The sequence below is a fragment of the Pinus tabuliformis genome, chromosome 1_1, assembly GCF_031772625.1.
Source record: "Pinus tabuliformis cultivar Carrire ecotype Pingquan chromosome 1_1, CPIR1, whole genome shotgun sequence".
Taxonomy (NCBI): Eukaryota; Viridiplantae; Streptophyta; class Pinopsida; order Pinales; family Pinaceae; genus Pinus; species Pinus tabuliformis.
Genome location: NC_142297.1, coordinates 512,567,901 through 512,594,704, shown reverse-complemented (window position 1 = coordinate 512,594,704; position 26,804 = coordinate 512,567,901). Strand labels below are relative to the sequence as shown.

Here is a 26,804-nt window from a genome sequence, read left to right as displayed (position 1 = left end):
TAGCCATTGGATGAATTTGGGAAACAAGTGAGTCTTAGGGACTGTTGGGTAGCGGATCCCCCCCACAGCATGTTTTTGTGGCTTAAAGCCTGAGTTTTGGTCAATGTAATGTAAAGACTCCGTGCTGTATGGGTTTGGAGCGCGAAAGTCTAGCATGAGTCATAGGGTTGTCCACCCTAAGAATTGTTAAATAATGTAAAGTTATGTCGGCCTACCCATGGTTCGCAGACCATGGGATTGTATAAATAAAGCGAGGCTCTAAGTGTAAAATGCATTATTAGAAGGAATAGAGAGATGCGAAGGCATGGTTAGAGCATAAGAGTTGGATCTGAAGTGTATTCGATCGTAGTGGTAGGAAGAGGCTTTGCAGCTGAGTGCACAAAGGCCTAGTAGAGTCTGCAACTGTGTGTGCAGACCCCTGCAGCTGAGTGTGCAGGGCGGAGTTGGGTCTATAATTGGAAATTGAAAGATAATAAAGATAAGTTTGATTTAGAATATTGTGCATCTATTTTTCTATTTATCTTTATGCATTTATCATGTTTATGGTTACGCGCATTTATCTATATGTTGAATGAGTAATAAGAACATTGGGCTCACACGATTTAAGATAAGCACTAATATAATAGTGCAATAAGTAAAGAGATAAGGATAGTACTTTATTCGTGCCCCTTATAGAACTTTGTGAAGGTAGTGGTACAGGTCGCAAAGGATAAGCAGTTGTGCGGAGCAGCACGAGCGCACAAGCTCTGACCATGAACCTCCAAAAACTTCATCGAGACATCACTAGGGTGTGGAAACTTGGTTCCAGCACCCTCCCATACTACCTCGAGTGATACCTTAGTCTACTCACCGTGGACTATTGCCGAAAGGACCGGTAGTACCGGGATTTGCTTGGCTAAATCACTTCTGAACCCAGGTCAGGCCCCACGTAGCCAACAAATGGTTCTGTTGCCAGGACCGGGATTTGGCTAAGGGTTGTCTAATGTCGTGCCACTAGAACCCAACAAAGAAGGAGATTGAAGAGTGGTTGGAAAAAAATATTCACGAGTTCACAACATAAGAAATCAGAACTTCGCAAGTATCTGAGAAAAAGTGGTTACATGGCTACGTATATATGGAAATCCACAAGATTTTCTTTGCATCCTTTCTGTCTGAACTGTATGAGTGGATTACGAGGTTAGCTTACAGCTAGGGAAGGTGTAGGCTCAACCAACCGATAGTGTGGACTTCGGAATTAGTGCGCAGACTGGAGGGATCAGAAGATAAGCTTGCGTGAGCAGTGGACCATTGGCTCGACCGGATAATAGGGGGTTTATCACCAGGTTTGTGGTAGACACGACCGTGAGCTACAGTGAAGCAGAACGATGCTTTCTCAAAGGACCGCAAGATAATTATATTAAGTCTTTGAATACTTGGATTAAGATGCTATTGTGTGAAAATAGGGCCATGAGAACACATTAATGTTTGGGACAAAGCAGAGTGGAAAGATCTCCAAAAATAGCAAAGAATTAGAAAATAGTCCCTTAATTTCACCTTCGCAAGAGAGCAAGGAAGAGCTCGCTAATTTCTCTCCGAGAAGCACAGTCAGTTTTATAAGGCAGTGCATTCTGCGGTTACCACCTCCACCCATGCTACCACCTGCTTCACCTCCCTCACCTCCATCTCCACCCACTCCACCTCCACCGCCACCACAGTTCAGTATGGTGAGCAGTAGGGAATGAAGATCCAGACCAATTCTAGTTCGTGGTAAGAGAAGTATGGGAAGCGCAAGCTGTCACGCGTGAAAATATTAAGAAGGCTACATTAGTGAGCGCGCTGCAAGATCGCGCCTTGAGCTAATGATGGATCAGACCCCAGCCTATAGGATGCAAACAGAAACACGAGTCATCAACCCAGCTACAAGAATGGCGCATGCTAGATTTCAAGGGTGAGGTCAAGGACAAGGAGGAATGGGACCAAGAAGGGGTAGCAGACAGTTAATTTGTTACAATTGCGAAGGACCAGGGCACTATGCGCGTGATTGTACCAACCCGATGAGGATATCCTGTACGTATTGTGCTCAGTTTGATCATAAAATAATAGATTGTTCCACATTGATCACATAGATGCCAGAAAAAGGGGTATTCCAGCCTCCTCCGACTTAGAATATACAAATGATGAGGTCTGAACCGCACGAAGAAGACCCAAATGTGAACATGATGCTCAGAAGTGATGCGACCACGGGGGAGGATAAAGGGAATCATTTAGAGGAAGATACATGGGTTCGTAAGGCTCTTACAAAGGAACCTGAGTTTGACTTAGAATGTGCAAAGGAGACGTTCATGGAAGCTAAAAAGAGTTTCACGAAGGCCTCCACTTTAGGTAGTAAGGATCAACCAGAGCCATGAATGGATCCTTCAATGCTTACTACCTTTCTGGAGACGTGCATGAAACTATTGTGCGACAAAAAGGCAGTTAAAGGACTACAGAAACCGATCACCAGGTGTGCGAGGTTAGGATAACCGGGCGTCACCCAGAAATTAGGGAAGCATGCATTACGTACTGGAAGAGAAATTAGCTTGACTGCACAGATTGGGGAATATGAAATGGATCAAGTAATCCTAGATCTAGGTTCAGACGCGAATGTATTACCGAAGAAAACATGGAAGCATATGGGTAGGCGCACATTATAGTGGTCCCCTATTCAATTACGAATGACGAACCAACGGAAGATTTTGCCAATGGGAAGTTTGCAAGGGGTAAGAGTTGATATTGAAGGTGCGAGTACACAGATAGATTTTTAAGTGATAGAGATTTTTGATGACAGCAATCCCTATCCCGCATTGTTAGGAATAGACTAGGCCATCGATATGAATGGAGTCATCAACCTTGTTACACAGTAATTTATCACCGCCTTCACTCCCAGTCCTTTCATTGTGTCATGTGTCCAAGTCAAACATGCTCATGCTGAACAAATGCTCTCTTATGCTGCAAATTGACCCACTTTTCCTATGTTTTCTGCCTCATCGTGACTATCGACTTAATATACACACTGAAAGGCGCTCATGAATAGTCCAGTCGTACTGCCAATGTGGAAGTACATCTAATTCCTGCGATGGCCCGATTTCATGCACCAGCGTGGGGCTATCTATTACCTTTGTCGATGACCTGACTAGCTACATTGGTCGCTAGCGATGTCAGCGATGAATCTCAGTTGTGTACCCGCGATGATCCAGATTGGGCGAATTTGTTCCAACAGTCGGCCTTTTGGATGACTCCAGACCTGGTTGTTGGCATAGTTTGTGTCGCCCTTCCTTCTCTGGTGTGGCAGTTCCATCAATTGTGCTACCTTCCTTGGGGATAAGCTTTCTCTTCCACCTTCCATGGAGGCTCCTTCTCCTATTTAAACACTCACCTGTGATGTGATCAGCTAGTTGGTAAATTCTTGGTTTGAGCAGTGTTATTAATGATTTTGATAGATAGTTGGTGTGAGTGTGATAAGTGTGAGAGTGTTGCTAGCTTGGGGAAGGTTGTGAAGTGCCCTTGATTTCATGTAAAACTTGTGAGTGAGAGAGAGAGACTTGAATGTTGGGAGATCCATCTTCAAAGAGTGAATGCTTGAAGAACATGCTAGTTGGACCCCTCTGAGAAGGCTTGTGACAAGACTTTGGTTGTAAGCTTACTCTTATTTCATTATTAATGCAATAAATGATGTTTTCCTATGTCTTGTATGTAATGTACTTGATAGCTCATGACTTCTTGACTTTGTGAGTAAATAGTTCATTGTTGTTTTCCGGTTACGTGCTTTGTTGTATTTCCTTTGCTTTGTTTCAGGTTGATCACTCATTGAGGAGAAGGAAGCGAACACTGGAGCAGCACAACAGAACTCCATCGACCACCGGTTGAGGTAGGCCTCCGACTTTGACTATTTAAGGAAAGCTATTATTGATCTGTCCTTGTTTGTGACTAGACCCACTCTAAGGCTAGAGGGGTTGCCTCTTTCCACAGAGGGAACACTTTACTGCATCACAAATTGGCAACTCCACTGGGGATCGAACCCAGAATCTCTGGTTTCACAGACCAAAGCCTTATCCATTGGGCTACGGGGTCTATCCTATGTTTTTCTCTTTGCTCTTGTTTTGATTTTGAATTTGGTCTCTCTTTGCTTTTGGGGATTGATTATCAGTTTCTTGGATCACCTGGATTGATCTGGGAGGTCCCTCTACTGTCTATTAGCTTGGCTGGTTTTTGTTTGGGAGTCTTTGGCTCATTTGCCTTTGTTTTTTGCATCATCACGGAACTTAGTCTAACAGTCACGCTGACATCATGATCACTCTTTCGTAAAATCCTATGCATCGCGGAATAACATCACATAGTCGCGACGATCCTGGACATCGGATCATTGCAGAAAAGACATGTACTTCCGCGCTGACAGCGCTCTGTTGCTATAGCTAGCTCCTTATCAGCACTAGTTGCTAGCGTTCTATTCGCGACGATACCTGTAGAATTGATTTTCTCAGTTCTGTCTCCTGAGTTTGCCAGTCCTCTTGATCCCTTTGCCTTGTTTGCTTGCTCAGTCATTTGTTTTTCACTGTTTATGGTCAAGGCACTCTTTCTTTGGCTTTGTTGGATGAATCTTGCTTTTTTGTCCGTGTGACCTAGTTCATTATTTCAAGTTCCTTGAATCGATTGTCTTGGTTGTTGGTTTGTTCAAGATTCATTTGCAGCTCTCTTATTGGTTTGATTGAGCCTTCCTCATTCTTTGTTTCTGGTTGATTTTTAGTGATAGTTATTGAACCAGTCTTTGGTATTGATTCGATCTCTTTTCGCTACCGAACATAGATCACAATTGTTTGGATCAACCGATTTTTTCACACTTGCTTGTTTGCTTCTTTGAATTTAAAGCATTAAAAATCAAAAGATTGCATTTGTTTAGTGTGCAAAAGTGAAAGTGAATTTGCATTTCAAGGTTGCATATTGGAAAGCAAATGATTAAATCTCTCATTAGTAGTACCCTTGCACTGTAGGAATTGATGTTTGTATGCATTGTGTGATTGCATTAGGCTTGGTTTTCTTGGTTTGGAAATGATCTCTCTACCCTCTCGTAGGTAGGTGTTCATTGAAGAAAAAGGATATTTCATTCATTTTAGCTGCATCCTAGGATTTGTTGAATACATACGGTAGGGCCTGAAAACTGAAACATAATTCAAGATCAACCTTAAAACGAACTGAATAAATCTAACAATGCATTGGAACATAATGCTCATTATTTAGAGGTCTAGGCTAGAGACGTGCTCCGGCGTCGTTAAACCTAGTCACTATTGTTTTCACTCAAGGTTGGGTGATTCCTCCTTTTGTGACTCAATAGCGGTCTAGTACGGAATTGTGCTCCCACGTACTGTCGAGTATATATTAGGATACCCCACTAGGTTTATCATCCTTTATCCTTAGGAAGTCGTGTCTTTCGCCTTGCAAACCATAACGCACCAAACATAGCATCCAAGAAGATTGACTGCCCTATGGAAAGTCCTTGGTTTTCATATGACTGCCAAGGTGTATATGCAGTTTTACATATTGTTTGGTAAACCTTTTGCCTAGTTCTCCAGAGTAGTCACTTTTGCTCCTTTTCGGACTCCCTAAAAGAAAATTTTCATCTGAGCACTTGTCACTTCAAGCTCATTAAATATTCGAAGGCGACTAGAGTCATCTTTTGGTCCTTTTCTCGACTCTTTAAAGATGAAAAGGTCAAGTTTTGTTCTTGTGTCTTAAAATTTATTCGGCCACGTTCACATTTACCCGGTTAGATCTTGTTTGTGTTTAGTTTGAGTAGGGTCCTTTCTCATTAGCTTTCCTAGGATTTTGAATTGAATCATCCTGGTGAAATCACCGATCTCGTCTCCCATTCCAAGTGACCAAGGGTCTCCATCCTCTGTCACTCCCGAGGTATCGGTTGTTAGTGACACTCTTCCTATTATTCTGAGTGTCCAACCGCTTAACTCTCGCACCCCAGAGGACAAGTCTTATGATATTCATTGGAACCCTATTTGGGAGCCTTATGAGGAAGACTTTCCTGCTACTCCTCCTAGTGCTACAATCCCGATGTCTTCCTCTGAGATGGATGAGACAGGCCCCATCTTTGGTGAAGAATCCTTTGTATCGGAAAGTGAAATACCTATTCCTATGGAAATAGGAACTTCACCTTTCCGTGAAACAGGAACTTTACCATTCCGTGTTACTTCCCTTGGTGTCACATTGCCTTTAAGGTATAATGCTTTGGTAGACATCATTGGTTCCAGGTCTCCCATTTCGAGTTCCATATGGTCTCGTACCGTCCCTCCAACTTCGGAGTCATTCACACCTCAAATTCACAATGTGTCCATCACATCTGTTCCGACCATGCCAACTGTCTGTGTGGCTTCTTCAACCCCTGTTGTCAGTGCTGCCACTGCTTCTTCAATGGTTACTACTATTGTCAGACCTTATGCTAGTCCTACTTATCATAGTGGCCCGACAACAGGAGTCATTAATCCCACACTAGGTGCCCCACCTTCTTCTGGTTCCATTCCAGTATGGGAGGCATATGATCAATATCTACAAGCTCTTCGTAATCCGGATCCTCAAAATCCGTTTAATTATTATGATTCTCGCGGAGCTCACATCTATTACCCCATACCTATACCATCTCAACTCACGGTTGAGGTCACGGTTCCGTTGTCAGTTGCTTAGGGCACCACTGGTTGTCATGGTGGCCAAGCATCACCCTCAAATCTTCAAGGGCCACCATTTCAAGGTTAGCCATCTTACAGACAACCTTATCCAGGGAAACCTGGAGGCCCACAAGGACAACCCTTACAGGGACAACCTTCGGCCTTTGGTGGTCCTTGTTTTACCTATATCGGGCAACCTTCTGGTAACCCGAGACAACCTTACATGCAACAAGGTCAACCTGGTATCCAGCAAGGCTACCCTTCTGGGAAAGTTGGTCAACCCTACGTTTAGCAAGGCCAACCCACTATCTAGCCGAGTCAACCGTCTGGACAAAGTGGTCCGCCTCAAAGTCAACCAGGCCAACCAACTTTCCAGTCTGCTCAGCCATCCAGCCCATCAGGACAACCCTCAGTTGTGCAAGGACAACCCACTACCCAACAAGTTCAACCTTCTGGACAAGTGGGTCAACCTCAATCTCAGCTAGGTCAACCTTCTCACCAGATGGCTTAGCCTTAGTCTACTCAAGGACATCCGTTTGGGCCTGCTCAATCGGGCACTCAAATGATGGTTTCTTCTCAAGCACCACCCGGTTTTCTGCCCTAGTCTAGGCTCCAGACCCAATTCAGTCCCCAAACACAGGTTGGATCCCAATCTTAACCTGCTTATCAAACCCAGCCTGGTTACCAGGCCCAATTTGGAGCCCAACTGCCTTATGGTACCCAGCAATCCCAAGGGCAAGCCCAATTTTCCCCATATCAAAATTATCAACAACCGCAAGTAAATCCTTATCAAAATTTCTAGCAACCCTATGTTGCTCCTGCAGGCCAAGTTGGTAATCAATGGAATGTTGGGGTGAAATTCCAAGGTCAACCATCCAGTTACAGCTATAACCCCTACGGGAAAAATTCCTATGGACAAAACCCTTATGGGTTGAGTTTGTCCGGAAAAAGCCAATGGGGGCAACCAACAGCTGGGTGGAACTCTGGGACTACCTCTTACCTGCGGCCGCAAATGTCCTTTAATCCTCAGTTACCCTTTTTAGCAACGTTGGAATTACTGGACATGTCTAAACTGAAAAATGATCGCATTCTTCATAATCCATATTGGCTGTCGGTTCCAACTAAAATTCCAGGTGATTGTCCCAAGTTTGATGGTAAAGCTAGAGAAGATCCCCAGGCTCATGTTATGACATATCATCTATGGTGCTCGTCAAATTCATGGCTTGATGATTCAATCTGCCTTCACCTTTTTCAAAGGACTCTCACTGGCTCTGCTGCTAAGTGGTATATCGAATTAGCTCATGGATCTTTTCAGGACTTTAACTCGTTAGCTATGGCATTCTTAACTCATTTTCAGTTACCGATTTGCTATGAAACGAGCACACATCTCCTCACATCCTTAAAACAGACTACGGCCACACATATCTTCGATCATATTCATGAATGGCGACAACGTCGCCTTTTGATTAAGTTTTGGATTCCCGATCAGCTTTTGACTAATTGGTTTATGACTTCATTTTTCGGTCCAATAGCTCGGGACATTGCTATGGGGGCATGTGTAATTGAAGAGCAAGCTATCACACATGCTCAGTACCTTGACTTGGTTTACTCCTAGTCTGGTACATTATATGATTATTTGCCTGATGCTCCGAGACTTGGAACTTCCAAAGCTCCGTCGACACCCTCCGTTGATGGTGTCATCGGTTCTGTTAATCCGCCTTCTAAGAAATCTTCCGCTAACCCTGGGAAGCAAAAGCAGAATGCTGGTAATACTTTCAACGTGAATGTTGTTTAGTCCACCACAGCAGACAAAGCCTTCAAAGGGAAAAAGAAGGGAAAGGGAAAGAATAAAGCCGAACAGCTGAAGCAGGATTCCCCTAAACCTCCACCCGAGGAAGGTGCCAAACGCAAGCCCAAGTATCCTTTCCTTATCTGTGACAAGGATCATTATACCAAAGACTGCCCGAGGCAGTCCGAAGTTAGTCGTTTGCTCAAACGTGCCCCTGGAACTCCTGCCATGCTCAAAGAGCCTTTTCCCTCGCAACAAACTCAAATGGTGGCTGATCTGTCTCAATCCTCTTCTCCCTTTAGCTCTCAGGTATTTATGGCTGGGATGATTCCCATCCAAATTAGTACTTGGGCAAAAGAGTATCCGTCGCCTGCCAGGAAGGAGCCTGAGGTCCCCTCTAGTGCTCCTCCGTCCAGTTCTAGTCCCCTTCATATTGAGCAACCTAGCACTGAAACGGTCACCCGACCTCCTCCAAAAGGTGTACTCCAGAAATCCTCGTACAACCCCAATGCTCATGCTGCTCAGCACTATAGCATCATTGAGGACTTAGCTCAGGCTCTATCAACTATGTCTACATTAGAAGTTATCCAGAGCCGCCCCTCTCAGAGGAAGTCTTTGTTATTGGCCATTGGTGGCATTGACTTGGCCGACTCAGATTTGATTACTTTTGACATTGAAAGCCATATACCGAGGCTGCCTCACCAAATTTCCTTCCTTATACAGGTTGTCATCAATTCCAAAATGATTCATCGTATTGTCATTGATGAAGGCGCTTCTACTTGCGTAATGTCTATTGCTTGCTGGAAGGCTATTGGTTCTCCGACTCTGAGCCAGTCTCCTACGACCTTGGAGGCCTTTGATGGGAGAGTGTCTCATCCTTATGGTATACTCCAATGCTTGCCCATTACATTGGAAGAAAAGACGGTTGAAGTATAGGTTGAAGTTGTTAATGCAAATTTAACTTACAACCTCCTTTTAGGACAAAGCTAGACATACGCCATGCGAGCCGTGGCCTCATCTCTATTTCGCATCATTCATTTCCCTCATCAGGGGAAGATCGTCACCATAGACTAGCTGTCCTTCTTTGCCTCTTCCTTCAATGGCAATGTGCCTTTCGTGGAGCATACCTCTGTTCCATTTGAGAGTGTGGGTGTTGGACTCTTTAAAGATCCTGCCCTTATGGGTGTCTTTTCACTCCCATCTCCCAACATTGCCCCTATTAATATGATTTATGCTTGTTCTAATCCGTGGGTTCTTCCTCCTCCTGATCAGGTAGAATCCTGGGGCGACAAGATCCCGTTGAGTCTTGCCAAGCTCAACTACGTCGAGATTGTTTCTACATCGGCTCCATCCTCTAAATCTGCTCCTTCGAGTAGAGCTCTCGACTCATATGTTCACTCCCCTTGACTTGGAGATAGCACTTCTTCAGAACCATTCCAGGAAATTTTTGCTACTGATGAAGTGATTATTGAGACCATGTCTTTCGAGGAACCCCCTTGGTCTGTCATCACCATCGTTCCTCGTTTCTCCCTACCCATCAGGAAATTCTTACTTGTCTTGAGCGGTTTGCTTCTTGTTTTCCCTTTCAAACTCTTCAGACACCTATCCATATCCATCAAGTGTCTTCTGAAGGGAATATGGGAAACATCATGCAAACTCAGCCAATCGACATCTCTGTTAAACCAGGGATTGTCGAGCACATCCATGTTGGAGTAACTTGTACTCCATAGGAGATTTGGCTCTATACAGGTATTTTTCGTGAATTTCGTGATGTGTTTTCTTGGTCTTACGAAGAGATGCTGGCATCAATCCTAGCATCATGGTGCATGAGATACCTACCTATCCAGGTGCTAAACTTGTTCGACAGCGTCTACACCCTGTGCACCCCTGAAAGGTTGCAACTATTAAAGCGGAAGCTGAAAAGCTTCTCAAGGCTGGTTTTATGTATCCCATCCCACTCACAGATTGGGTCTCCAATATTGTCCCTGTCACTAAAAAATAGGGCACTATCAAGGTCTGTGTTGATTACCATGATATTAATCGAGCCTGTCCCAAAGACAACTTCCCTACACCCTTCATTGACCAGCTCATTGATGAGTGTGCCGGAAGTGAAATATATTCATTCATGGATGGCTTTTCTGGTTATAACCAGATTAATATTGCCCCTTCTGATCAACACAAGACCACCTTTATCTATTCGTGGGGCACTTTCGCTTATAAGAAACTCCCTTTCGGCTTAAAAAATGCTGGTGCCACCTTCCAACGCATAATGTCGTACGCATTTCATGATATTCGACACATTGTGCAACCCTACCTGGATGACCTCCCAGCTCATTCAGTGAAACGCAAAGACCATCCAACCCACCTTTGCGAAATTTTCCTCCGTTGTAGACACTATCGTATCCAGCTCAATCCGCATAAGTGTGTCTTCTGTGTCGAGTCAGGCAAACTTCTCGGGTTCATCATCTCCTGAGAAGGTATCCGTTTGGATCCTCTTAAGGTCGAAGCCATCCTGAATCTTCCGCCCCGCTTCTTTGTAGCAATTGCAGAGTTTGCAGGGAAAAGCAAATTTTTTACAACGATTCATTCTGAATTATGCCGAAGTGGCTAAAGGCTATACGCGGTTACTGAAACGCGACACCCCTTTCCAATGGGATACCGCTACCTAAGAGTCATTCGAGCGCCTCAAGGCTCTCCTTTTTTCTGCTCCCTTGTTGCGTCCCCCTGATTATCACCGAGACTACACTCTTTACTTAGCCGCTGCTGATACCACCATCGGCATGGTTCTAGTTCAAGACGATGATGATGGCACTGAACATGTCATTTATTATCTTAGCTGCAATTTACTAGATACGGAAACTCGCTACGCCCATGTTGAGAAGTTTGCACTGGCTGTTATCTGTTCCATCCAACGTTTCTGCCATTATATTCTATTGCACACCACGATGGTGATTTCTGATTGCAACCCGATGACGTACATTCTGTCACGTCAGTTACTGGGGGGAAAATAATCGAAGTGGATTGTCATCCTCCAAGATTTCGACTTGGAGTTCACCACTGCCAAGTCCAAGAAGTCCCTCATCTTCGCTGTGTTGCTTTGCTCTCTACCATCTGTTACCGCACCCTCTCAGTTAGAGGACCATATCCTGGATGAAACTATGTTCTTGATTAGCACCCTTGACCCTTGGTATGGGGACATTATTTTCTATCTCGAGACATCCTCTTTTCATCCCGATTTTTCCAAGGACGCTCGGCGATGGATTCGCCATCAGTCTTAACCTTATCGCATTATTGGGGACACCCTGTACCGACTCGGCTCCAACTCTGTCCTCCGTCGATGTTTAACACTCGAGGAAGCCGAACGAGTTCTAAATGACTGCCATTTTGGTGCCTACGGTGGTCACATGTCCGGATATGCAACTGCTCATAAAATTCTCCATGCTGGTTAATTTTGGCCCTCCATCTTCAAGGATTTCATTCTTGCCGTCCGCTCTTGTCATGAGTGCCAAATCTACCAACGGAAAATGCACGCGCCTCCTGCTCCATTGCACCCTATTGTTACTGTCGACCCTTTTGCTAAATGGGGCATTGATTATATGACCTGTAACCCTCGCTCAGCCAGGGGGCATGGGTATATCATCGTTGTCATTGATTACTTTACAAAATGGGCTGAGGCGATGCCTACACTATCTGAAGACGGTCACATAGCAGCGCAATTTTTGTTTAATCATGTTATTTCATGATTCGGAGTCCCTCAAGCTATTGTCACTGATCACGGCAAGCATTTCCGTAATCATATGATGACCGAGTTAACGACCCAGTTGGGCCTACGGCATGATAGATCGACATTGTACTATCCTCAGTCCAATGGTCAAGTGGAAGTTGTCAACAAAGTTCTAGTTACAATGCTTCAGCACACCGTTGGCATGCACAAGTCCAACTGCCATTTGATTCTATTCTTCGCCTTATGGCCCTACTGAACATCAATGAAGGATGCCACCGGGTTCACCCCGTTCCAATTGGTTTACAGTCTGGAGGCTACCCTTCCAATCGAGTGTGAGATCCCTTCTTTGAAATTAGCTATTGAATTACTCCCCAACACTACTCCGGTAGAAGAACACCTTCTCTACCTAGAGTGACTAGAAAAGACCTATCGACTAATCTCTCTAGTTATTGAAGCATAGAAGATGAGAGTGAAAACTCACTTTGATCATACTGTCCATCCCCGTTGTTTTGTTGAAGGAGATTTAGTCCTGCTTTATGATCAAGCGAATGATAAGCTGGGAGCAGGAAAATTCTAGCCTATGTGGCACGAGCCTTATATTGTAAAGCGAGTTTTGCAAAAAGGGGCCTATGAGCTGATTGATTACGAAGGGAATCCTCTAGATAAGCCACGGAATGGGCTTTATCTGAAAAAATATTATGCATGAACCCCATGCACTCTGATTTGAACATACGTGTGTTCTCAGCAAGTGTGTTGTCTGTGTGTGTTTTCATGTTTTGGCTTGGTGTGTAGGCATGATTGCCACTTATTGTGTCTTTTAGCTTCATGTGCAGATGTTTGCTGCACCTTACGTTGGTTTCGCTGATGGTGCCTGTCGTAGTACACGCAACCTGTCTTCTGCGGCGTGGGTGATCTACGATCCTCACGGTGAGTTAGTAGACCTTCAAGTTGTTTTTCTAGGTTGTACCACAAACAATGTCATTGAATATAGTGCTATTATTGAACTATTTACTGAGGCTATCAACCTCGGCATTCGTGCATTGGTCGTGAATCTAGACTCTCAGCTTGCTTTCCACTAGCTTAATGGGCGTTATTCCGTCAGAGATCATTGGATTTTAAGGTTGTATTTACGTGTTAAATTGTTAGAGAGGAATTTTGATTTCATCACATATCAACACATTCCAAGACGATTAAACACGTTAACTGATGCATTAGCTAACTATGTATTAGACAGACATTTACGTAATATGTAATCAAAACAGCATATAGAAGCATTCAAAACACAATAATGAACCATAGGAATATGTATATATATGTATATATATATATATATATATATATATATATATATATATATATATATATATATATATATTATATATATATATATATATATATATATATATATATATATATATATATATATATATATATATATATATATATATATATATATATATATATATATATATATATATATATATATATATATATATATATATATATATATCGTGTGGCACACCGAGGTTCTCAAAAAATAAATGTATATGTCCAAATAGAGTCTTTGCTCTCCATACATCCGAGACACATGTCTCTCAAAAAATCAGCAAGATAAAAACCTAGGTGTCTACTATGGTGGGTTGTGCTCCCTATAACACACCACCGCTCGTGCAACCCGTCTCAATAGTCGGTGCACCCTAGGAATCACTCCTACTATGTGAATCTGAAACTCTATGGGGACCTCCTCGATCCCCATGTAATCATGGATCCCCGCTGTCAGACCCTCAAGGTTCTGGGCCACTGTCTCTATCAAATCACCAGTTGGAGGAGCCAAGGCCAGCTCTCTGATACCCATTGGGTCTCTACGTGCCTCTGGAGCCAGTCCTACGTGTCTCACTGGTCCCACATCTGCAAATACCATAAAGTACCCCATTAGGACGTATGCATGGAAAATCCAAAAACATCATAAAAGATAAAAAATCTAAAAAATAGAGTGATCAAATGCTTTATCACCATCATCCCACTGCTCGCCAGGGGGTAGCTTCATATTGGGATCACCGCAAAAATCCATCCCAGCATATGCCCAGTCCTCAATAAAGATCATTTGGCACTCCAACCACTCGTGGAACATTGCCCCCCATGCCATCGGGCATCTGCCACCTCCTCGTGGCATAACATGGGCCCACCGTGTGATCCTGGGCTCTTGTGGTCTAGGCGTGTCCAAGACCATATCTTGCAACTGTAGTGTCGGCACCCGCTCCAGCATGAGTGGGATCAAGATGGATCTATAGCTAAATTGTTTCGTCTTTCCTCGACGACAGTTGGTAAGTTTCCTCTTCATATTAGCCATCACTGTCTCTGCCCAGTTCAACATGGTAGGATTAAGGCATTCGAGAGCCAACTGTAGTTGGGTCTTCGATGCCTCGTGTTGGGCTTGGGAGCTCGCTACCCTGGTCATCATAAACAACACTGCACAAAGCACCACGTCGTCCACCATCGGGATTGCCACATTCATGCTCTTTGATTTTCATGCCCAAGGGCACACTCATTCCATTATCATCTCTAGTGATTCGCCCCCAGGACATTGGCCCTCTAGGATCAGCCTCTCACCACGATGAGACAATCTGGTCAAAAAATATATGTCTGTTGAATTGAATTTGATGTCTCGGCCCTAGATTATGAATTTCCCATCTGTTGGGTTCCATGCACGGATTATCAGCTCCATCAAATCGGTTTGGGACCGAAGGTGAGGAGTAAGGAATAACTTTAGCAATCCACATGCATGTAGAGCATTTCAGCATCTAGCATTAGCAAAAGCCTCTTCGTCGTTAACATCATGAGTTCGTTCCTACCAAACGAAGGACATTGTGCCCTGCATGACGAGAAAAGATGAATTAGAGCTTCGGTTATAGATTTCAATTTATGATTTGCATGAAAAAAAAAAAAATCGTCGCCATCATGACTGTTTTTAAAACAGTCGCGATGACGTGAGGTTCATAGTTCAATTTTTTCTAGTTCGTGGTAAGAGAAGTATGGGAAGCGCAAGCTGTCACGCGTGACAATATTAAAAAGGCTACATTAGTGAGCGGCGCTGCAAGATCGCACCTTCACCTGGCATATCAAGAACTCTAATGGCCACCCAAACGTAGGGATAGTAGAGATCCAGAATGCATTGAATAGAGAATTTATTAGGCTGAAATTAGAGACACAGTCTATCATCGGGTTTAAAGAGATCGCGATGCTCCCGGGTGAGACTCCCTGGGATTTGGATTAGCGGCTGAAGAGTATGATCCGCAAAGCCAATATGACACTGACAGATGGATAGCATCACGCATGGTTTGTGGCATCTCTGACACAGCACTTGAGGACGATGCTATCACAACAGAAACTTTCCACCCAGGCCGAAGCATTGGAAATGGTGATGAGATTGCATGAGACCTCGATATAAGACCCTGGGTTGGGAATTCAACAAATCCACATGCAACTATAGAATCTATGCCTGGAAATTCAAAGTTTAAAGTAGGATAGGGCCCCGTAACCAGAGGCATGCAAGGAAGTATGGTACATAAAATGCAAAGGCCAGGGCCATGACAAGGATCATTTTCCAATGTGCATGAACTACTTGGCAAGAGGGTGGCCAATGCCATTGAGACCAGAGGCACAGGCAGGGCTGAGTGCAATACCCATGTTATGGTGTGCGCTCTGTCATATAGGAGGAAAACACATGATGAATAATTGTCATTTGTTGTAGAAGTATACATAGACTCCCCAGCAATTGTTTTGTAATTTCTACATGTCGGTAGGCCACGATGAGCGTACTTGTCGAAGCTATGAGCTAATGATGGATCGGACCCCAGCCTATAGGATGCAAATAGAAACGCGAGTCATCGACCTAGCTGTGGGGATGGCGTGTGCTGGATTTCAAGGGCGAGGTCAAGGATGAGGAGGAATGGGACTAGGAAGGGGCAGCGAACAGTTAATTTGTTACAATTTCAGAGGACCAGGGCACTATGTGCATGATTGTACCAACCTGACGAGGATATCTTATTTGTATTGTGCTTAGTTTGATCATGAAACAATAGATTGTCCTACATTGATCACACAGATGCCCGAAAAAGGGGTATTCCAACCTCCTTCGACTCAAAATATACAAATGATGAGGTCTGAACCACGTGAAGAAGACCCAAATGTGAACATGATGCTCAGAAGTGACGCGACCACGGGGGAGGATAAAGGGAAGCATCCAAAGGAAGATACATGGGTTCGCAAGGCTCTTACAAAGGAACCTGAATTTGACTTAGAATGTGTAAAGGAGACGTTCATGGAAGCTAAGAAGAGCTTCACAAAGCCCTCCACTTTAGGTAGTAAGGATCAACTAGGGCCAAGAATGGATCCTTCAATGCTTACTACCTTTATGGAGACGTGCATGAGACTACTGTGCGACAAAAGTGTTATAGACATTTTTGGGCACTGCAACCCCAATCATACATGTCCATAAACCAAGGGCTTCTAAGTCCCTAAAAGTGTTGCTTCACACCCTAAAAGAACAAGGTCAGCTGATTACATCTTCTCCCAGAAGTTCTCCATGAAAAACTACTCAGAACTGGTCAAAACTAGACCATACAGGTTGCTCAGTGAAAAGGGTGCTATGCATCCCACCTTCTCAGTGTAAAGGGTGTGATGCATACTAGAAATCCCTTCTGTAGGGTGCGATGAGCGAGAGTGGACAAATGGCAGAGACAATTTGCAAGGTGGATACTCAAGGAATCTTCCAGAAACTTCTCCAATGACACTTGCCTCTCTGAATTTGCCCAGGGATGAGTAAAAGATCATGAATCTCCAAGTAGAACCAAGAATTATCAGAGAGAGGACACTAATCAAAAACCCAGCAGCTGACTCACCCCCCTGCAAACATCTATATATGGATCCCTCATCACAGATATCCACAGGCTGGAATCTTGTATTTTGTAAGGAAGTGCTATTGGTTACTTGGTGAAAATCATAGTGTTGGGTGATCTAAGCTTTTCATGAGGTGAAGAAGGGCTTTCATGCTGGGAGGATGACGCTAGGTCAGAAAAATTGGTTGTAATCCTCTTTTCTTTTCTTGATATTAATAAAGTTATTCAAGTTTCCCTCCACATTCTTGTATGATTTATGATATATGCATTTGTGTGGTCAATATATATCTGGTCCTATATTGTTTATGATTGTAGATCTCTATTCTTGGATGGTGTTATGTTGCTTTGATTCCACAGGTGCTCTTTGAAGCTGGGTAGATAAAGGAGAAGTGGCAAAGACCTGTCAGAAGGGAGAGGAACCAAGCAAGGAACCAAGCGCAAGACTGAGGTTGGTGTCCTTTGTTCCCCTCTTATCTACTTCTCATAAAGGAAAACAAAAGTAGTTTCAACTTGTTTGTTTCTAAGATAGCTACCAGTCTTAGTGGGACTAGAAGCTTTGAGTGGACACTAGATTTCCCGATAACAAAATGGCGACTCCACTGGGGAGCGAATAGCTTGTTTTCTTGTCTAGATTTGTTTGTTTTATAAAATTACAGACGGAGCCTGAAGTCAATCCAGCTAGCCTTCGAACTGCATTTGCTATGAAAGTGCAAAGTAGATCAATGTTGCTTCAGTCTATCTCCAGGTTTTGTTCATAAACTGAAAAATCAATTTGCAAACATTCTAATTGCCCAAGTGGTGGCTATAGTAACCTCTTTAGATCAATGTCTGTGATTTGTATTTACTGATCACTTGCTCGGCCTAAATCCCTTAACTGTGTTGCAAACTATGATCAAGAACTGGATTAAAAGTCTCGCACTGTACTATCGCACCCTCTCTTCAAGGCAGACAGTATGCATCGCACCTCTCGTGTGCAGTAGGTGGGATGCATACTGGATTCCCTGTGTAACAGGTGCGATGGTTAGAGAAGGCTAAGTTTTCCCTCAGAATTTTGGTTTTTCTTCACTCTTTTTAGCTCTATTCAGGAGTTTTGTTGTCTGTGATCAGTATACGACTGTGGAAACCCTCTTCCTTTCCATCATTCCGCCTCCATTGTGCAAAGAACTGTGAGTACTTTTGTGTATTGTGTGCCATTTGCAGTTCTCTTTTACAACGAAGTAGCATAATCAAATTGTCGTTTCTTGATCTGAAAGTGTCGTAAGTGTCGTTTTCAGTCATAGAAGAGAACCATATTGTTCTTGATAGTTGATTATATAGTTACTCTTGTATTTGATTTGAATTAGTAGTTTTTCAAGTGTCAAAAGCAAGTTTTCAATTCGAAATCGCAAAGTGTCGTCATTATCTTCATTTCGTCTTGGAAAGAGACTTGTTAGTAATGTCGCTTTGAAAAATAATTCAGATTTGTGCTTAGCTTTCTTTCTATCATTCATACATTAAGAAGGCGGAAAACAAATACATGCATGTGCATTTGCATTTAGACTGCTTGCTGGTTAGATTTAGGACAGTGCATTTAGCATGTGCTATATGCTCTATGTTGAAAGAATCTCAGTCCTCTTTCCTTAGTAGCTAGGATTTTCATTGCAAAAAGAAGATTAAACGATTTTTTATCATCTTAGATTGCATTTTAGGAATTGTACATCTACATCACGCAGTGAACCTGAAAGGAAAATTTCTTAAGCAAGATCAACTGTAAAATAAATTGAATGAACATAAAAACGCTTTGGAACCTAACGCACTACATTTAGAAGTCTAGGCTAGAGACATATTCTGGCGTCATAAAGCCTGGTAACTATTGCTCTCATTGCTGGTTGGGTGATTCCTACTCTTTGAGATGACAAGTGAGAATACGGACTTGTGCTCCCACGTACCGTTGAGTATATATTGGGAGACCACAATAGGCTATATCCTTTATCCTTAGGAAGCCGTATCTGCCACCTTATTGATCGCAATGCACTGAACACAGCATTCAGGAAGATTGATTGCCATACTGTAAAAAGTATTTTGCAGTTTTACGATTGGTTTGGTAATCCCTCTGTCTAGATTTCCAGAGCAGTCCCTTTCGTTCCTTTTCATACTCCTTAAACGAAAAGGTCCATCTGAGCACTTGTCACTTCAGGCTCATTAAAAATTGAAGGCGACTAGAGTCATCTTTTGTTTTTTCTTGACTCTTAAAAATTGAAAAAACAAGTTGTGTCAAAGCATCTAAAATTTATTTTAATCAAAATAACATCACTATTCCCACCTTGGTCTTAGGTTGAGAAAAATGGAGTCCACCAACCAAGGATTTCCCCTGGGGGAAAATCCTAGTCCTTTCTCCTCTTGGGGAGATGTCGGTGTGCCCCATATGGCCACATTGTCACTACCAGGATTGACGATTGGCTTGCCCATATGGCTCTTCTCGACCTCTGTCGTTTAGAACACCGTGATTCCTAAACAATCAAGTCAGCAACTAGATGATGTTAGAGTTATCCCCCAACCTTCCACTTCGTCTGTTTCTCCCCCCCCCCCTCCTTCTTCTTCGCTTGATGAAGCTGGTAGAGCTAAAAATCAAGTAACTGAGAAGAAGAAGAAGCAGAAGGAAAAAAAGGAAAAGAAGAAGAAGGAGCCAAAAGCAAAAGGGGAACCGTGCATCGTCTAGCGAAAATCCACACACTGCACCATCTAAGCCTAAATCTCCATGTGTCATTTGCAAAGGAGACCACTATCATTGAGATTGTCCTTGCATCCCTCGGATCTTAAGGGATTGGTCTCCTCATTTGCACAATCTAGTGTCGTCAACCTCTGAAGATCATGTTGAAAGTACACCATCAACTAGTGAAAGTGAAGTATTTGGACAGAAAAGGAAGTGCAAGTTTCCTTGTAAACTGTGTGAAGGCAATCACATCGTCCACCGTTGTCCCTTCCTAGATGAAGCTAAAAGAGTTTTGGATAACCATCCGGCTTCACCGCTACGACTCCTTCCTGGATGCGAGAAACTCTTGCCAAGTCCATCACTAGTTGAAAATCCGACTGAAACCCCATTGTGTTCGGTCAAAGCATCCATCATTGAAGATGAACCCTTTGAATCCATGCCACATGAAATTCAAAAGGTCGAGCAGGCGGCCGACCCAGTCTTGCTTTCAAGGGGTCCATCGTTAGATGATGCAGTCACCGAGAGGAATAAGAACGACACCGTTCAAATTATTTTCATAAACACAGACTCCGATGGACATGGGGGCAATCTCCCCATTCCTTTACCATAGGAAGGAAGTTCGTCAGTGTCATATCCGACCATTTATTCGGTCCCACCTCCAAGCAACCTAGTCATTTCCTTCGATTGGAATCTTCTAGGCAGACCCCGTTTACCGGCTAGTGTACCATTCCAAATCATTGCACAAGTATACAGAATGGTCATGGCCGGTACAATCATAGATGAAGGGGCTTCTGTGAGTATCCTTTCCTCGACTGCTTGGAAAGCGCTTGGTTCGCCATCACTTCTGCCTGAGATCAGAAATCTGACAGGCTTTGACAAAGGAACCAGTCGACCGTTAGGGATCCTTCCCAATGTGTTGATAACGTTGAGAAGGAAAACCATTCACATAAATGTAATGGTAGTCCAAGGACCTCTAGATTATAATCTACTCCTTGGGTGTGACTATATTTATTGCATGGGAGCAATTGTCTCCTCACTCTTTAGAGTAATGTGTTTTCCGCACGAAGGCTGAGTGGTCCAGCTCGTAGACCAGCTTTCGTTCCCCAGCTCACACATAGAAAATAGTCAAATGCCATCCCTAAATGGTCTTTTCATGTAAGGAATGTCTCATCAATCTCCAATTCATTCACCTGAAGAACGTGAGTAATTTGGGAGGACATGACTGAAACCCAGGGGGCATGCACCCTGGCTTGCTCCGGCTGGAAAACTCTAGGTGTAGAGTAGGTTCCGTGAAGGAAAATGACTAGTCAGATACCCATAGGAAGTGGGAATTAAACCGAAATAAGATTCCATCGTCAAGGTTAGGTGGTGGAGCCTGTGTCCAAATGGACTAAGCCAGGAAGTGTTTCTGTCTGCGGTGTGGATGGAAACTAGAACTTCTATATGGTAGCCTGGAAATCTTTCCCTACACCTGGGGGCATGCAAACCTTTTTGTGTGCAAGTGAAGAGCGACCATTTATTTTCTTAGTTTGTAGATTCTAAAACCCTTTAAACTCATAGGATTGGTCATTCCTAGCTTGCATAAAGAAAGGATGTGGAGCAAAGCATTGAAAAGTATAGATGAGACGTCTTTATTATATGACTGGCACGAGCAGTTTTTATGTGAAGTTCAAGCTCGTTAAAAATTAAACCTAAGCAATGAGCAAGTGTTCCCCCAAATTTTAAGCTCATTAAAAAATGATCCAATTTCCGGTAAATAACCATTGTGAATTCATTATCATCAGCTTTGAGCCTTGGTCGTGTTCTCATCATCATCTCCACCCTATTTTTGGCCGATCATATGCCTCCATTTGATTGTTTACCCTTTTTGAGGAACATCTACAATGAGTGAATCTGCTAGCCATCCTTGTGACACTGCCATGATTGGAAAATTCCAAACCTTACCTGGAATCAGCTGCTACCCGAAATTATCACTCGTTCCTTGAAAAACGAGTCTCCTTTAAGCTCTTTTCAACTCACTCATAAAATATGAAAAGATTACCAAGTAATTGTCCTCTCCAGCTCGTTAAAGCTACCGGAAGTGCTATCCCTCTTCTAGATTTTAATCTTTTTGGACCTAAGGGATCATTACACAAAAAGATCGAGCGCTTGTCTTGTTTGGCTCGTTAAAACAATCGAAAATTCATCCCTTTCGTATTATTTTATACTTTTTCGAACTTAAGGGATTACATAAGATGAAAAAGGATTATTGGAGATTCCTTTTCATCCCTTTTCAGACTCTCTAAAATTGAAAAAGGACCAAGTTATCATTTTCGTTAAACTCGTTAAAATCAATAGCGACAAATTTGTCCGTATAGACAAGATCGAGTTTCATTGTTGCTAGGCTCGTTAAAACATAGCAACGGGTTCGCTCGAAGGGAGGATTATAGAACAAGCATATGTTATCCTCCTCAAGCTTGACAAAAATAAAGAGGTACTGGTCAGCAATGACTAGGGAAAAATTGGGGAGAAAACTTGAAGAAACTTTATTGGTATCAAGTCGCTCTTGAACATGACACTTTCATTCCACGTCCGAGTCGGGTTGGGTATTCCGTTCACCTGTCATATCACCATTGGTCCATAACACCATCCATTTTTGGGGTTAACGCTACCAATCCATGTCAGTGTCACCGGTATGTTCAAGACAAGTCGCTCAAAGAATTCACCCGTGTCTCATCCACTACAATACATTCGTGCTCCATTCTTTCATGACCACCACCCTGAACCTTGTATCATCAGATCGTTTTCACCTCCAAAATCATTTGCTCCATTCCATGTCGTAGATGTGGGATTCATTAAGGCCCTCCTACGACGGGTCACTTCTTGTCGACATCAGCTCACTATCCAAGAAGTCGACTTAGGAACAACCCTTTAAGTACTTTGAAGCTTGCATGCCTCAATGGCAAGTTTCTCACTTCCGGCGACAGGTTTACATCAATGGCCTCCGACCGAAAGCTTTTACGTGGTGTTCGACTCCAAGACCCTTTTTCACACCACGTGAATTGTACTGTAGTAACTTGAGGGTCATCATCATTATTGGTGATTCCTCTCGCACTTGTTAACAGCTTACATCATTGGCTAGTAATCAGGCGATGTCGTTCCATGTTCGACTCCAGAACATCTTTCACAACGATCGACTTGTACTCTGAGTGAAGATTGAATGAGTTTGAAGACCCCAGATCTAGTTTCATCCATCCAGGCTATGATATATTCAGGAATATAAAGACATCAAATGTACATCATTGACGAACAGATGATCATCTGGATCAAAGGATGATGGCTCCATCCGAATCATCAATCTGCTACACAGACAGTCGTCTGTCCTATGTACATGAAAATGAATTTATAAAGTTGAGCATGGGAATGCCTGCCTTAGCTAGATCATGAAAATATTATGAAGATAATGTATTGTATTGTATCTTATTACAGGTCGCCTTCCAGCTCGAAAAAACTTCGGATCCTCATGATAAAGCATTTCACCTGACATCAAAAGATTAACGACCTCATGCTTTAGGGGGCAACTGTTATAGACATTTTTGGGCACTGCAACCCCAATCATACATGTCCATAAACCAAGGGCTTCTAAGTCCCTAAAAGTGTTGCTTCACACCCTAAAATAACAAGGTCAGCTGATTACATCTTCTCCCAGAAGTTCTCCATGAAAAACTGCACAGAACTGGTCAAAACTGGACCATACAGGTTGCTCAGTGCAAAGGGTGCGATGCATCCCACCTGATCAATGTAAAGGGTGCGATGAATACTAGAAAGCCCTTCTGTAGGGTGTGATGAGTGAGAGTGGACAAATGGCAGAGACAGTTTGCAAGGTGGATACTCAGGGAATCTTCCAGAAACTTCTCCAATGACACTTGCCTCTCTGAATTCGCCCAGGGATGAGTAAGATATCATGAATCTCCGAGTGGAACCAAGAACTATCAGAGAGAGGACACTAATAAAAAACCCAGCAGTTGACTCAGCCCCTTGCAAACATCTATATATGGATCCCTAGGCTGGAATCTTGTATTTTGTAAGGAAGTGTTGTTGGTTTCTTGGTGAAAATCATAGTGTTGGGTGATCTAAGATTTTCATGAGGTGAAGAAGGGCTTTCATGCTGGGAGGATGACGCTGGGTCAGAACAATTGGTTGTAATCCTCTTTTCTTTTCTTGATATTAATAAAGCTATTCAAGTTTCCCTCCACATTCTTGTATGATTGATGATATATGCATTTGTGTGGTCAATATATATCTGGTCCTATATTGTTTATGATTTTAGATCTCTATTCTTGGATAGTGTTATGCTACTTTGATTCCACAGGTGCTCTTTGAACCTGGGTAGACGAAGGAGAAGCGGAAAAGACCTGTCATAAGGGAGAGGAACGAAGCAAGGAACCAAGCGCAAGACTGAGGTTGGTGTCCTTTGTTGCCCTCTTATCTACTTCTCATAAAGGAAAACGAAAGTAGTTTTAACTTGTTTGTTTCTAAGATAGCTACTAGCCTTAGTAGGACTAGCAGCTCCGAGTGCACACTAGATTTCCCGATAATAAAAATGGTAGTTAAAGGACTACAGAAACTGATCACCAGGTGCACGGGGTCAGGAGAACCAAGTGTCATTCGGAAATTGGGGAAGCATGCATTACGAACTAGAAGAGAAATGAGGTTGACTGCACAGATTGGGGAATATGAAATGGATCAGGTAAGCCTAGATCTAGGTCCAAACGTGAATGTATTACCGAAGAAAACATGAAAACATATGGGCAGGCCCACATTACAGTGGTCCCCTATTCAATTACGAATGACAAACCAACAAAAGGTTTTGCCAATGGGAAGGTTGCAAGGGGTAAGAGATGATATTGAAGGTGCGAGTACACAGACAGATTTTTAAGTGATAGAGATTTTTGATGACAGTAATCCCTATCCCACATTGTTAGGAATAGACTGGGCCATCGATATGAATGGAGTCATCAACCTTATTACGCAGTAATTTATCACTACCTTCACTCCCGGTCCTTTCATTGTGTCATGTGTGCAAGTCAAACATGCTCATGCTGAACAAATGCTCTCTTATGCTACAAATTGACCCACTTTTCCTAAGTTATTTGCCTCATTGTGACTATGGACTTAATATATGCGCTAAAAGGCGCTCATGAACAGTCCAGCCGCACTGCCAGTGCGGAAGTACATCTGATTCCCGCGATGGCCCGATTTCATGCACCAGCGTGGGGCTATCTGTTACCTTTGGCGATGACCTGAATGGCTACATTTCTCACTAGCGATGTCAGCACTGAAGCTCAGTTGTGTACCCGCGATGATCTAGATTGGGCAAATTTGTTCCAACAGTCGACCTTCTGGATGACTCCAAACCTGGTTGTTGCCATAGATTGTGTTGCCCTTCCTTCCCTGGTGTGGCAGTTCCATCAATTGTGCTACCTTCCTTGGGGATAAGCTCTCTCTTCCACCTTCCATGGAGGCTCCTTCTCCTATTTAAACACTCACCTGTGATGTGATCAGCTAGTTGCTAAATTCTTGGTTTGAGCAGTGTTGTTAGTGCTTTTGATAGATAACTGGTGTGAGTGTGATAAGTGTGAGAGTGTTGCTAGCTTGGGGAAGGTTGTGAAGTGCCTGTGATTTCATGTAAAACTTGTGAGTGAGAGAGAGAGACTTGAATTTTGGGAGATCCATCTTCAAAGAGTGAATGCTTGAAGAACATGCTGGCTGGACCCCTCTGAGAAGGCTTGTGACATCAAGACTTTGGTTGTAAGCTTACTCTTATTTCATTATTAATGCAATCAATGATGTTTTCCTATGTCTTGTATGTAATGTACTTGATATCTCATGACTTCTTGACTTTGTGAGTAAATAGTTCATTGTTGTTTTCTAGTTACGTGCTTTGTTGTATTTCCTTTGCTTTGTTTCAGGTTGATCACTCATTGAGGAGAAGGAAGCGAAAGCTGGAGCAGCGCAACAGAACCCCATCGACCACCGGTTGAGGTAGGCCTCCAACTTTGACTATTTAAGGAAAGATATTGTTGATCTATCCTTGTTTGTGACTAGACCCACTCTAGGGCTAGAGGGGTTGCCTCTGTCCGCAGAGGAAACACTTTCCTCCATCACAAACCAGAAGAAGCAGAAGATGATATTCGAGAAAAATTCACTATGCGTAGTAGTCCTGCTGGACCCAACCGGAGGAGCACGCTACACTGAACCAGTGCGTGACGATGATAGTGACGATGAGCTAAATTGTATTTACAAGATAACTGCACAAGACCAGGATTGGGTATATCCGACTGCAGATGGGAGAATATCATGGGAGAGTGGAAGCTCCTACACTTCAGATTAAGACGAGGAAGTATAGCGCTAGCAGAATCGATTACATGAAGTGACAACGCTGAATTGTGACATGATGATTAGATCACTACATTGCGTGATAGCAGAGGCACAAGCGTTACTGACATATGATGGATCGACAGCAGTGGATGAATTCTTGAGAAAATTTGAAAGCGTAGTACCAGAAAAGTAGCAGTTCGATGCATTGAAATGGGCACTGTGCGCAACACCTACACGATGGTGGGGTACACATCAAGCAAAGTTTGAGGACTGGCATGAATGTAGAAGGATGATGCGCCTACGATTTGGGAGCCCCCAGCTTCAAATGAGAGTTGGGCAGCCAGGACAAAGTAGCTTACGGGCCCACCTGTGTCGATGGGTACAGACATGTGCGGTGCAGCCCACAAGAACACACCCCAAACTAAGGATCAGAAATCAGAACATAGAAGCATTAAAGAAGGTATACGGAGTCCTGAATAGGGTTCACTAGGCGAGATGAACTGATTGGGACCTACACGTACTACCGGTTCGATGGGCCTATAGGGCCATATCCAAAAACCTGAGCATGGAGATGATTCTGAAGCTAAGGAGAAAAGTACAGACCATAATGTTGGAGAACAGGAATCCTCACGCAATAGCTCTCATAGTTGGGACA

General features: G+C 43.2%; 1 non-coding gene across 1 annotated transcript; it reads right to left on the bottom strand.

Moving 5' to 3' along the window:
- Window positions 1–4,016: 4,016 nt before the first annotated feature.
- Window positions 4,017–4,089, bottom strand: TRNAH-GUG (transfer RNA histidin (anticodon GUG)). Its single transcript has one exon. It is a non-coding gene; the product is annotated as a tRNA-His (tRNA).
- Between the last annotated feature and the right edge of the window lie 22,715 nt (window positions 4,090–26,804).